Source organism: Chironomus tepperi, unplaced genomic scaffold (assembly GCF_022539635.2).
Source record: "Chironomus tepperi strain 1889 unplaced genomic scaffold, CSIRO-AGI_Ctep_v1 contig_85, whole genome shotgun sequence".
Lineage (NCBI taxonomy): Eukaryota > Metazoa > Arthropoda > Insecta > Diptera > Chironomidae > Chironomus > Chironomus tepperi.
In genome coordinates this window covers 8,431,198-8,446,084 of record NW_027226207.1, presented here as the reverse complement: position 1 = coordinate 8,446,084, position 14,887 = coordinate 8,431,198, and the positions used below count along the sequence as shown (strand labels likewise).

The window sequence follows — 14,887 nt, the reverse complement described above, 5'->3', positions numbered from 1 at the left end:
ATTATTTTTCAAATATTCATTGACCGTTAAATTTTCAAAAACAGCCATGACAATTTCATAAGACGCACAATACCTTTGCACACCTAACTACCATCATTCCTCACTAATTCATTCATTTAACGACATTTTTCTTACGTTTCCAACCAAACAACTTTGTCCTTTTTATGACACAAATATAATTTTCTCATTCAGCAGTTCCACTTCCATTTAAGTAGCAATATAAACATTTCAATCACTTAAAGTTGCAAAACACTCTCGAAAAAAAAACTCACTTTTGCACTCATAAAGTCAGTCCATCGCCCACACACACACTCGTCCCATTATTATACAAACTCGTCCCATTAAGTAGCTCAGTAACAGCAAGAAGTTGTTCACTTTTCGACTGGCTGACATAAATATCATCATAATAATCATTAAAATTGTGTATGTACTCCCTTGAAAGTATTTATGAAATTAATTTAACATGTCATGTTTTAAGCACTGATCCATGACTGAATGGATGTATTATGTTGTATGATGGGGGCTTTTGGAGATTACGTGACGGTTTGGGAAGGACCAGGGAGGGGTTAAGAGGGGTCATGACTTTGTTATTGAGCGGTATGGTGAGGGATTAAGGGCAGAGTCTAGAAAATCCAATTTCAGTGTTACGGAACTGCCGTACAATCCCCAAGAGATAAATCATTCAATGTAACAATGAATTTTCGTCATTACTTATCTATCTATACAGCATTTGACTTTGTCGTTGTAATCTCATCTTAATCACTTTATAATCTTGTCACATATTTTGACATTTGATATTCTTTAAGGTGGATTTAAACGAGAAATTTCTGGGAAATAACCAATAAGAGCATGAATGGATGAATATGTGGGAGTTGAGATGAATTTAATGGTATGATAAGGTTGCAAAATCCTTTTGAGTTAAAGAAATTGAATGTTTTATTTTGCGAGACATTTTTAAGCATGTGAAACTTTCTGTTTCCTTTTGCCTTTGTGTTCGAATTTAAGAAAGGGATTTGTGTGCGATTGAGCGGAAAAGTTCCTGTGGTATGATTTTGGAAACAGGTAGTTCCTGGAAGCAATTTATCTTTTTATACGGTATTTTATATCTATCGACGTAAAAAGTGGATGTAGAAAGTTTCTGGAGAGCTCTAGACTTTCAATGAGGAAATTGTAGTCGATTCGGAAGAAATTGATGATGGAAGTAATGCAAAGTTTCAACTGCTGACGTTCATATGAAATAGATTCATGAACATGGGTAAAACATTTTTGAAGGAAGAGAAGGAATGGGCGATCTTTAGTCACTGTAACTGACGTCACAGAGCTGAAAAGCTCGTGACAATGCATCTTACTTCAAACACAGTTGTAAACCATACTCTTTATATTGACTACCAACGTCGGTACATTCAAGTCTACGCTTGCTGCTTGTTTGTTGCTATAATGCAAGTGTAAGTAAAAACGATGATATTCTTGGAAGTCCAACCTAGAGCTCTAAGTCGCCTCAAATAGACTTTTACATAAAAAAATCCGGGTCTACTTCGAGCTCTGCAATCTAACAGCAAGATATTTACGACACATGAACACTACGCATATGAATGGCAAATGGATGCTGCTGAAAATTGCATTAGGATTGAAAGTTCACTTATGAAGACGATAGATTCCTCAACTTGGCACACTACATGACCCAGAGTCTATAAATAGAATAGTACCATACCACATGTTATGCATCTCGAATCACACAATTCCCTGGAATCGAACTTTAGACCTTTGAGTCAATTGCTAGGCTTCCTAACTAACTAGACCTAACTAGATCATTGCCGCTTTATCGCTGCTTGTGGTTAGAATGCCGAAAAAGCATCCAAAATTAAACTTTACATTCCTTGGGATCGAACCCGGGAAGCTAGAGTCGGTAAGCTGACACTCTAACCACTGCGCTACTGCTGCCTCTTTTCTGAGTTCTGAAAATTTAATAATCATCGATAAACATCCTGAAAATTCGTTAAATCTGTATTGACGAATCACAAAATTTTCCTTAAAGTCCTTAATTACTAATTTTCTTGGCGATGGCGCATAAAGCCTCATTGTCGCATTGAAATTTTGTCCAAAGCTGGATCTGTCTTTAGATAACTTCTTCTTAAAGTATCAAGCTGAATTTTAGAAATCTTCACATGACACAACATCCTTAAAAATGCGTTACATTCATCCAGCAACACATAAATCATCGGATATCTTCTACACCTTCCAAGAAAAGCGCACATACATATTAACTGAATAAATGTTGTGAAAAAAAGAGAGAGAGAAATGAATGAGCTTAAGTGCTCTCGGCGAAACAACATCCAACAATATATATCCTTCACTTCTCTTGTTATAAGACAAAGGCATCTTCCTTAATCATCTTATAATCATTAAGAAGATTAAATTTTTTTTTCTCATGATTAACGTGTGCTTTAATTGTTTTAAACTTTTCTTCATACCTTTATAATTTATTATATAAAGTACGTCATTTTTCTCGAGCCAGATGAGAGTTTTATTAACGATACAGTGTGCTGCACGTTTCCTTTGAGCGAAAAAAAAAATCACAACCGGCGAAAAGAAATTGGATGTGCAATGCTTTGGGACTTTTTTTTTCAATGTTTTAGTGATAAAGGTTGGATTTTGGATGTTTTTGAGACGAGCCTTTGATTTTTTGTTGAATTTTTATAGAAATTGGGTGTTTTTGTGTATCTTTGAATGTTTTTGTGGATCTTTGATTGTTTGCGAATATCATCGAATGTTTTTGAGGATTGTGAAATGTTTTTCTTATTATTTCAATGTTTTTTGTATCAATAAATGTTTATTTTGAATCTTTGAATGTTTATTGTGACTCTTTGTATGCTTTTGGGTATCTTTGGATGTTTTTGTGTATATTTGCTAATAGTTTCTTATAACTGCAATGCTTAGCGATAATGTTTTTCATACAAATTCACTGTTTTTGCTAACAATGTTAATGTTTTCATACAATTTTTAATTCTTTTAGTAAAAATTTAGATGTTTTAGATACAGACTTAATGTGTCACCCACACATTGAATGTTGTTCAATGTTTCATCACAAATCTAAGATGTTTTGCATACATTGTTTTATGTCAAATTCATAATGCTTGGCAATCAATCTTAGAATTTTTACCTAAATATCTCAATGTTTTACTATCAGTTTTTAATGTTTTACTATAGATTCCTAATGTTTTACAATCAAAGGTGAATGTTTAATGACTAGAACTCAATTCATTTTGACTAGTTTTCAATGTTTTTGAATAAGATTTTTCAATAAATTAGAACAAAAAGTTTAATTTTATTAAAAATTAATTTGAATGATTTTAAACAAAATTTTAATTATTTCATTAAATTCAAATGTTTTAACAATAATTTCATTTTGTCGATTGTTTCTAAACAAAAATTTCAATGTTGAACCTTCAATGTTTCCCCACCAAAAATTCTCTAAAACTTCACAATATTCCCCATTGTTTTCCCATCCAAGCTCAATTGCTTCACAAACATTTCATCTCAATTCCCATTGCTGAATATTTTATTTCAGTAGTCGACTGTCAAGCAGAACGGATGTGAAATTTGTCCAGTGCTCAAATAACTTTACATAAAAATAAGAATCTTGTTACTTGAAAGAAAAAATTTTAAATTGTGTCAAATTTTGAGAGAAAAAAAAATTTGCGAATTTTTGACAAACATTTTTTGAGTTTCTGTTAATTTTTAATTTTTTTCGGACTAAAATCATCGCGGACTGAATAAAAAAAAATATTTGAACCCCACAGAGAAGAAGAAAAATTAAAGGAATGTGAATCTGACTAAGCTGATCAAAGAAGAAGTGCGAAAAAATATATATAAAAATTATATCAGTAAAATGATAGTAGTTTGTGCTATAGTGTCATGAGATTCACACACAAACTTTGTGTATTGATTTGACGAAAGCAAAAAAAAGAAGTTAAAGAAGAGCAATAAAAAGGCCATCGACATAAAGATTCGATAGATCAAATTCCGAAGGCCGAAAACAGAATAGAATAAAAGAAAAGAAAAAAAATTAATTTTTTGCGGATATCCAAAAAAAAGTTGATGATGTGATTCCCATCCTCACTCATATGAGTTATAATAATAAAAAAATATTGTCTAATATCAAGTAAAATAAAAAAGTGGTCATTAAGATAAAAAAAGCATGAATATATTGATGATGATGTGATACAACAGAACCGTTCACATGTGAATATATATAAAGTAATAATAATAATAAAGGAGAGTGAATACAAAAAAAAAAATAATAATATTTCAGATTTGTGAAAGAATAAGAATGTGAAAGCAGCAAAAAAAAACTATACACAAGTTTGTTGTCTGTGTTGGTGGATAGAAAGAAGAAAAGAGAGAAAAAAAAAGTCATTATTCATGAATGTATCAGAAAGAAGAATGAAGGAATAAGAAGCTCATTTTTCTTGAGTGTAAATAGCAAAAAAAAAAAAATACTTAAAAATCTTCATCAATTCCCCAAAAAAAAAGAAGACTTCTCACCTATCTCTTGTGTGTGTGCTCATCGCATCACAAATGGATTTGGTGACGAAGGTTGATTCTGTCATTTAGGAAGTTCTAACCAACAAAAAATAAAATGTGTTAAAAAGTGTTGTGGAACTGAAGATAATTCTTGTTACTTTTTACGGATATGTTAATGCGATTGTAGTCACATACAACAAAAGAGTCTACAACTGTGTTCATTCTTGGTAAGTGAATTGCATTTAAAGTCCACTATACAGTCATGAATGCAGCATGTATGTGAATGTGTGAACGAGTTGAAGAAGAAGACAAGAAAGAGAAAAATTGCATCACAATCTGAGACTCAAAAAAGTAGCTTTTTTTTTTAAACTGCTGTTCAGCATGAAGACATGCAGCACATATACATGTAGATAGATAGTCAGAGGACTGAGAGACTTTTTTTTTATGCTTGCAGAATGAAGCAAGAAAAATGTTGTACTTTTTTTTCTCGATCTGCTCCATTTATCGTGCTGTCCACTTTTTCAGTTCTCTTGTTCCTCCATCTCGGTCCTCAATTCTTTATTGTGGGGTGTGTGCTTAAGTGATGGATGGAATTTTATGGGATTCTATAGCAGTAGAATTCAAATTATCATTTCTTGCGGCCCAACTTGGTTGTTAACTTCAGAAAGGCAACTGTCCATTGCTTGCAGCACAAATAAGTGGTTAACCTAGATCAAAACTGCCCATGGCATACGGTTAAGTGTAAGAGGATGAAGCTGTGTTTCATTTAATGAATGGAATTTTTTAAATGAATCTTGAAGATTTGGGACGTGGTCAAGAGTTCGTGTACCATTTTGTTGCCCATACTCATAGCCTCTTTCAGATGACCCATAAAGCTAGTTCTATCGCCGAATTCCATCTGAAAATTACCAATACCAATTATAATACAGTATCTTTCGACAGCTTCCTTCCAAGCGCTCTTTGGATAAGATGTATAGCTTATATATGGCACTATATCACATTTTGTTCAATATCCTTCGATAGTCCCTGATAGCTCAGTGGTAGAATCAAGAATCCAAAAGTCATATAGGACATGGGTTTGAGTCTCACTCAGAATTCGTTGTCCATAATTGAAATTCTTCTGTTAGATCATCAGCGTTGAGCAACCTGTATTTCGAGGCACACTTTAGTGGTAAGCCTTGATTGAAACCTCGCACTGCCAACGTTTAATGGCATTTCCGAGTTTATAGAGACACACAGACTGTGCATCACTGTGTCAGATCAACAATAATGCATATTTCTCCTTTCAAATGAGCACTGTATCAATGATAACTATACACATCACTCCAACTAACCCCAATGTCTCATCGAAAAGAATACTTCTCCTTTCCTCCATACAATTGTGTGTACTATCAATAAAGTGAAATAAGAACACTTAAAGAATTGGAAATTGAGATGAAAAATTGTTCGTGTCACTTTAAATTATCTTGTGGAAGTAAGCTTTAAGCGCATTTTGAAAAAAATGGCAAGGAAGAAAATATAATTTTATTTTCGTGGAAAAGTTATTCATAAAAAGCAAGCAAAGTCTTAGGGCTGTATCCCTGACGATGGAATTAGAGGAAAAATGTCAAGAGAAGATTTTTTAGCATGAAAAGCCGCTGATTGTGATGTTTGCGAAAGCAAATAATTTTGTGGAATAATATTTTAATTGAATTTAATTACGTGGGTGTGAATTTTGGCATTTTATAGAAGATTTCTATGGAAGACATTTGTTTTTTTTATGAAGCTTGTTTTGGATCATTTGAGACAATTTTAATGGCATTTTATTAAGCTTTTTGTTGACTTGGAAACGATATAAAATAATTGGAGATTTACTAATGTTTTTTTAAGTTCTTTCTTTGTATTTTTGAGCTGTTTCCTCTAAAGTAAACGCCTTACGGTAGCCATATAAGCTCGTATGCAATATGCCACTAAACTGACAAACTTACTTCAATTGAGTTAAATTGACTTCGATATAGTCGAACTATTTTCAATATAGTCGGCTAGACTTCAAAATGTCCAAGTCTACTTCAAAAAATAATCAAAAATACTTCAGGTTCCTCAAATTGATTATACCAGAGTCGTCAGGACTTTAAAAAAATCGAATCTACTTTAATAAGGATCCGTAAACTCAGTCCATCTTCAACAGATTAGAACTGATGACAATATTGACAATTCAGCACCATCAGAGTCAGGTTTACCTAAAAACAGTCAAATATAATTCGAATGTCTCTAACTGACTTTAATAGAGTTCAATTGACTTTCAAATAGTTAAGTAAAATTGATTTGACTTAAAAAGTGTCATGTTGACCACAGAAGAATCAACTCGACCTAAAAACAGTAAAATCAACTTCAATAAAGTCACATACAAGCTCTGCACGGCTCTGCACCCCACCTATCCAAAATTAATATTACCAAATTACTCCATATGTTACCTTCCCTCATAAATTCAACAGACAATATGCTCATATATCTCTAACTTTTCCCAAATACAATCTTCATCTTAAAATGCGTCAATAAAAATTGCACAGAGCATAAAAAAAAGAAAACTTTCTGCAAGCATAATGTGACAGAACTTTAAAAGCAATTTCTTCTCATTCCATCTTCTATCTTCCTTCTTATTCTGCTCAAAAAAAGAGAAAAGAAAAGAAAAACTTCTTAATTTAGAAAAACAAACTTTTTTTTTGCTGTTCCTTTCCACTTTTTTTATGCAATGACGTAGATATGGCAACATATAAACGAGGGAAGAAGGAGGACACAAAAAAAATTGACCTTATTACAAAAATGGCTCTTTTTGACATTTCCAGCATCGTGTCATGTTGCCTACCAAAAAAGAAAGAACTGTACAGCGGTACACTTGATTCACGTGTCAGTCATGTTCTTGTTCGCCAAAAAAAAAAAACTTATTAATTGATAAAGTTTTTGTCAGGGAGGTAGGGGAACTGGATGGAATGACGAGAATAATGAATGATAATTTGGAATGTATTGTAAATAAATTAAATATCTGTGCCTTGTTGTGCATGAAAAAAAAAAAATTTAATTTATGGAAATATATGACAACAACAACAAAAAAGAGTCATAAGTTAATGAATACAACAAAATGTAAGCATTGTTGACTAGAATAATAGTTTTAATTTTTGTTGTTGCTTTATGGATGGATTTACGTAGGGGAGAGAATGTAGTTTAATGGATGTTTTACATGGTGTTGATTTAATATTGTGGATTAATATTTTTTTCTAGTCGATTTATTTTTAAAGTGCTTGTTTTTTTGTATTCAGTGCTGAATGTTTGAGTCATTTGGATATTACATATTGACTGCTAATGAATATGAATTGGGGGAGTTTCAGAATTACTTAATTCTTTAATGACTTCTGCAGTAATTTCAATTAATCACCAAATCTAGTCATAATTGGCGTTAATCGACATAATTGTAGAGTTAGGCCAATTAGGCAAAAGCTTGCATTTTCTGAATTTTAGATGCATAGGAATCGAACCCACATATTCACAAAAATGTCATACACATATGTCTCTGGTCTGCTGCCTATCCATTTGGCAAAAGAGGCTCCTTCTTTTACAATGATAAATTTACCAATATAAAGCTCGATATATCCAATTCTACTCTACTCCGACATCATATATGGATTTCCTCAGATGGCATTTGTAACTGGCTCTATCGCTTGTTATCGCCTGCATATATGTATAACCAAAACTAAGATATTCAATAGAAAAATTAGTAAATTGAATAAATTTCATAACTTTCTAATAACTGGCTATATTTTGATTTTTTACTTGCTGTAGTCCAGGGGTGAAATCAGGGAGGTTTTGTGGGGAAAAAAATCTTCAATTAACTACGGTTTTTCGTACTCAAAACCCCTATATTTTTGAGATTTATACAAAAAGTCAGGCTATAATTCAGTGAAGTAGCAAGCATTTCCATCAGAGGTGGCAGGATTTTGGGAGTTCAGACTGATATTGTAGTCATACCAACTCTGGTCTTCATCATAAGACTACAGATTCAGTCTAAAAAATTCACACACAAAGATTATTCCTATAGCAATTAATTTCAAATTTGCAAATGAATTCCAACAGCTTAAGTAGCTCAAAATCAGAAAATCAGCCCATTTTACCTTAAAATTCTTTTCTAGCTACACCTTCTACAACTCATGTTACGCTACTAGACGACTCACAAGCCAAACCTTCAAAAATACCTGATTAATAATCATCATACTCTCATTTTTAATTCCAACAACAATTTTACAATTTATCAATGACCAGAAATATGCATAAAAAATTGCCTGTTCCAGTTATCATTCAACAGTTGCTTTAATTCAATTCAAGTCATAATTTCAAAATGTGTAAAAAATCGCATTGCATATACATACAACTTTCAAACCTATCAGCCTTAAATTCGATTACAAAATCAACAAAAAATGAGACCATTTAAAATGAACGATTAGAAAGTAAAATTCGTTCTATCCATAAACCACAATCACAAATAACAAAAGTCTTATTATACACAGACAATAAATGTAAGTTAGAATTTTAATTGGCATTTATAAAGGCAACACATAGAAAAGATTTTGTTGTCATCAGGGGAGTATTCAGGGGGACAAATTGAGAATATTCTTCAAAATAAGGAGGGGGGAAGAGCTGGCTGTTTGTGTCATTTGACCTGGGTTGACTGTGTGTGTCACATGACCTGGGCATCGCTCTGTGTGTCACTTGACCTGGGCATCGCTCTGTGTGTCACTTGACCTGGGCATCGCTCTGTGTGTCACTTGATCAGGGCGAGCTGTTTTTGCCACTTTACCTGGGCTGGCTGTGTGTGTCACTTGACCTGGGCATCGCTCTGTGTGTCACTTGACCAGGACATCGCTCTGTGTGTCACTTGACCTGGGTTAGCTGTGTGTGTCACTTAACCAGGGTTGGCTTATCAAAGCTGTGTCATTTGACCAGTACAGGCTGACCAGTGCAGACTGACACACACTTGCCCTTACCTCATCCCCCTTCATACGCTCCTGTCCCCTGCTACTTACTCATATAAAAATATATGCAGTAACAAAAACAGAATAATAATTTTTTTTCGTCATATTAAGTAACAGTCATAGAGTACGTAGGCAGTAGAAGTTATTAAAATAATTTATCGTATCTGCTCAATAATTCTCTCCCTTCCCCCTCATACACATTCGCTCATTGTCGCACTTACTTCATAGATTTCAATTCAACAATAAAAACCGTTTTATGGACCAGAAAAAAATTAATTTAATTTAATTCTCGCATTTTTTGTGTGTACATTCTCGCTCTTTTCACGTTACTGTTTTTTTTTGGGGTTATGCATTGGATGTATAGTGAGACAGACAATTGGTCGGCTTGTGTGTGAAACGAGGCCTAAAAACTGTTCAGACATTAAAAATATAAATAAAAATAAAATTTTTTAAATGCTGGAAAAAAACGTGAATTTTTTTTGGGGACTGTTCAGAAATTAGGTAACGCTGAATATTGCATTTTATGGACCCACTGTGTCCCTACCTCTCCCCTGCTATACCGCTTCGTAACAAACTCACGAACCTTCCTCTGCCCCCTTATCCCTAGTGTTACCTAACCCAAGAATTCCCCCCATTCAACTCTTTTTTTGTGTTAATTGTTAATGAACCTTGCATGCTGCTGCTACTGTTCGCAAAATCTCTATTGCTCTATTGTTTTCGATAATAAATTTGCGTATATCGGATCATAAATCTGTACTCGGTACATTTTTCACAATACGATTTTTTTTGTAGCGGCTAATTCAATTTTAAATACAGTTTAGTGGATATAATAATATTGTGAATTGTTTTTCGGTTATTTCACACTTTCGTTGTTATTTATTTGATTTTTTTGGTGATTAATAAATTTTTGGATTTTTTTTGTGGGGAATGGTTTGGTGATGGTTTTGGGGTATTTTGAGGTGGATTTAATCATTAGCCGCGAATCGCCCTAGCGCAGTTCTGGATCTTAAAGATCTGAATAGTTAAAGGTTTTTTTTGAGGTGGATTGGGGTCTTTGGAGTGTTATTGCGAACATTATAGTGGAATTATGGGCTGCATTGTAGTCTTATTCAGTTAGATTATTGGTAGGGAAACTATGTGCTGCCCAAAATCTTAGGAAATGTCATGAACAGTTTGCCGAGTGCGGTTTTGATCAAGTCCTGCCATCAAACTGTGTCGTGAAGCATAAATGATTGGCCATCACTGAGTTACATGACCTAATCATAAGAATAACTAAGATACCATCCTATCCTAGACATAATATGACTAAATTTTGTGTACAAATAGCCCTGAATCATGTCTAAATTACGTTTTGACTATGCACGTTAATGCATGTTAACAAAACATGCATGCTAATTCATACAAAAACACGCAGTTGCTAGATACGGTTCATAATTAAATAACTAATTACAGCCAGGAAAGGTTAGATTTGACTTAATACGATCTAAGCCATAGTCAAGTCGTCAAGTCGACCTAAGTAGACAAGAAACCGTCCCCAGGACTATGTAAGACTCTTCATTGTGGCACAATGGGAATCCAGAGCTTAAGATCTCACTATAGTGACAGTGTGAGGAGCAATAAAGTAATTTGAGTAGAATAACCTAAAGGTCGGTCAAGGTCTAGTTGATGTCTAGGCTCTAACGTATTTTAGTCCACTCAGGAGTAGTAAGTGAACAGCTACTTATTGCAACCTGCTCCAAATTAAGCATCAAAACCTATAAATTGATAAAATTCCACTCCTGATCCATCCAACGAAACCCAAAGTTCCTCAATTTCACATTCAACAACTGCCATGCTGCCATGCCCACCAAACTTTACAATTAACTCATTCCAGTATGAATATTGCAAATCTTTAAATTTGATTCCGCATTTGTTGATGCAAATTGTATTTTTTTCTCGTGGCTTGCTATTACTTCATAGTCGGTTTTTCTCGTTTTCAGGCATAAAAGCATAAAAGCAGCGATGAGAATCTTACTAAATACAAATTTATGCAGTTTGTTAAATATAATATGCCATTATCACTACTTTAATTGTCTACCATGTCTCAGATCTGCTGAGGGAATTGAAAAAAAATTCTTCTAATTAGATGCAGTTGTTAATTAAACAATTGTTGACTTGGAAGGTCGATGATTAGTGGGAACTTTTTACTGTAGAGATGAAAAATGATTATTCTTGGGCTTATTGTTGTAAAAATTTTATCTTAATTGAGATTTTTGTAATGGTTTTCATATTTTTAAGCTACAAAATTTAATTGTTGGTTTTTGTGTGGAACTCATTAACACTTATTAAGTGCTTGCTCGTGTCAAGTGGATGTTTTTTTTGGGTTGTATGAGTTTGTGCAGGGGTAAATGCTGGATAAATTTTGAAATTACCTCGAATATCAGGATACGGCAAAGCAATCACTGTAAAATTGAGCTCAATACAGCTTTTATGGTGCCGTCAGTGACGAAGACGGTCACTTCGGTGATGTAACAGTCACTCTGATGACGTAACGTTCACGTTGGTGACATAACAGTCACTTTGAAGACGTAGCGGTCATTTCCGAGACATAGCGGTCATTCCAGTGATGTTGCGGTCATTGCGATGACATAGCGATCGATCCGGTGTCGTTGTCGTGATTCTGGTAACGTTGCAGTCATTCCGGTGATATTCTAGTGATGTAACGGTCAATTAGGTCACATTGTGGTCATTCCGGTGACTTAGTGGTCATTATGGTGATGATGAAGTCATTTTGGGAAAGCATTGGTCGCTTCGGTGACGTAACGGTCATTTCAAGGTCATTCCAGTGACATAACGGTCACTCATAAGACGTTTCGGTTTCCTAACGACCACAATATGCTGCCATGGTATTAATCCTAACATTTAATCCCACTATCAACTCTGATTATCATCCACAAATCCATTTCATCAATAAAATTCATCCCTTTACAAATCAAATGTCTGAATACTTAGTCTATTGCTATCATAACTCTCAAACAGCACAAAGTCAATATAACACAGTTATCAGGATAAATTAAATGAAGCATGTAGAATGAAATATCAAGGAAAAAATTCACAAGAATTTCAATTTGAATGCATTGGTATTTTTTCATTGATTTGTTCATCACAAGAATCAAGTCTGTTCTATAGAAAATTTATCTGACTTTTATTAAAGTTCTTAGAATTGGATCTACATGTTTGCGGCAATGAACAGTCTATGTTTGAGTTTGAATTTATGAATTACGTAGAAGTTGTGTCTATTTTGGATGGCATAACAAGCACAAAGGTAGAATATATGGAAATTCTGACTTGGTAGCTTGGGTTTTTGATGTCTAGACTCTAATGAATTCTTGAGATAGAGTTAGGATACAGGTCCGTTCGGTTTTAAACGTCTGAAGTGCTAATTCCACTCAATTTGGCTTTACACCGACCTGAAATTGACCAAAAATGCAGGAAAGTAGGCTTCATCGATCTAATCACGGACAAAATAAGTCAACGACCTCTAACAAAGACTATTGCTAAAAGTGTACAAGAGCCAAAATATGTCTATTTATAAACTTGACATTTGTGGAACTTGCCGTTAAATGTCAAGCGTATAACTAGACTTAGTATCAACCAATCTCAGCCAGTTCCATTCAGGCAAACTCCATTTTCAATTCCATTTCTTTATGAACTTGCAAAAAACATTAAAATCTCCTTGACTGCAACACAAAACCTCAACAGCTTCCGTCTCAATAATTAAATAATCAACAAATTAGTGATAATTATCAACTTTAATAATTAGCAAGACTCCGTTAGACGTCGTAGATGTAAAAATGACAAACACAATCGCACAACCGTTAAGATAAACAGACATCATTGACCGCACTAGTATGAATACCTGCTAATAACTTTATTAGTCGATTTATAAGAAGAAATTGACAAAAGTTGAGGTCAATGTTTGCCAATTAGCGTCTTCCTCAATTAGAAACGCACGAAAATAATGAAGAAATTTTCTTTCATGGACGGAAATGGAACGAGATTTTTTGCGCAGAATTATTTAAGCTATAAATATTGTGTTGTACATCAGCAAAATAATTTTCTTTAATTAAATATCAACTCAATGTTATCTCTCATTAAGGTCAAGTGAATGGAATCATTGGAGAAGATTGTCATCATGTAACACAAAAGAAAAAATATTTATTTCAAGTGCCAAGATCAAATTCCTTTAAGAGGGCAATTTCGATATCTAATTAGAGAATATTGATGTAATTGTTGAAGATGTTGTCTCATATTTCGTTAATTAAAGTCAATGAAAATTGTGAAATTGGTGTTTTGAGGAATGTAATTGACGATTTAGACCAGTGGTGGGCAACCTTTTATTTTTCGGGGCACACATTGTCGGTAAACTTCTATCGAAATCGCACACGGCATGAAATTTATGTCATTTACAAAAATCACTTACACAGGTTGCACATCTTTGATTTAGACGGAATGTAGGTTGGTAGAGATGTATCCAGGGTGATGTGGTTTTTTGGAAGTCACTTCCTATCTACCTCTTGTGTGAAAGTCTTCAATTTGCTGTTCAATTTTAAGAATATGATTTGATTATTGTTGCTATAATTTAGTGAGTCGAAGTGGTTCAGTGGCGTAATGATTTTGTACTTCGGTACATGATTATGGCAATATTGACCCTGCGATCCTCGGTTCGATACTCAGTTGGAGGAATCATCCTACCGCAGCTCTGGATCCTCAATGATCTAAAAAGCTTTTAAATTTGTTTTTTGATAGAATTTTAATAAAGTTGCCATAATCTACTTCAACGGCTTCATCCACAGACTATATTGTCATGAACATTGCCTAAATTCTGGCCAATAATACTCAAAATGGACATCTGATATCGACACTGCTGAATTCCTCATCAATTCTACATAATCAGTTGATAATCAGTCTCTAGATCCATAAAATCACTACACCCAATTCTTATCCACATTCCTCATTAAACCTAACAGTACTCACCAGCCCCATACTGCTCAACACCATTCAAATTCCATCAAAAAACAAATAAACATCCAAAATTTCCCATAAAAATCTCCTTCCACTCCAATCAAAATCGACAACTTCCCATAAAAATCTCAATAAAACATTCTAAAGTAGTCAACAGTAATCGCACTTAATTACCAGCTTCCAGTAGACTTTGCAAAACCAGCTTGACTATTTTTTACCGCTGCTCTTTCCAGTTTTTTTTTTCTTAATTCAATAAAGAAGTCTCTTCTCTTTCTCCACAACTCAATTAATGGTCATCACTGCTCATTCTTATGAATATATACGATATAAGTAGTGAAATGAAAATGTTTAGCGCA

The 14,887-nt window shown here is 33.8% G+C and overlaps 1 protein-coding gene across 2 annotated transcripts in view; it reads left to right on the top strand.

Moving 5' to 3' along the window:
* Positions 1–3,579: 3,579 nt before the first annotated feature.
* Positions 3,580–14,887, top strand: part of Cad87A (cadherin 87A) — a 111,407-nt gene continuing 100,099 nt past the window's right edge. For both annotated transcript variants that reach the window (XM_070634248.1, XM_070634246.1), the window contains exon 1: positions 3,580–4,751. The gene's annotated coding sequence lies outside the window, so the exon portion shown is untranslated. The remainder of the gene's footprint in view (positions 4,752–14,887) is intronic.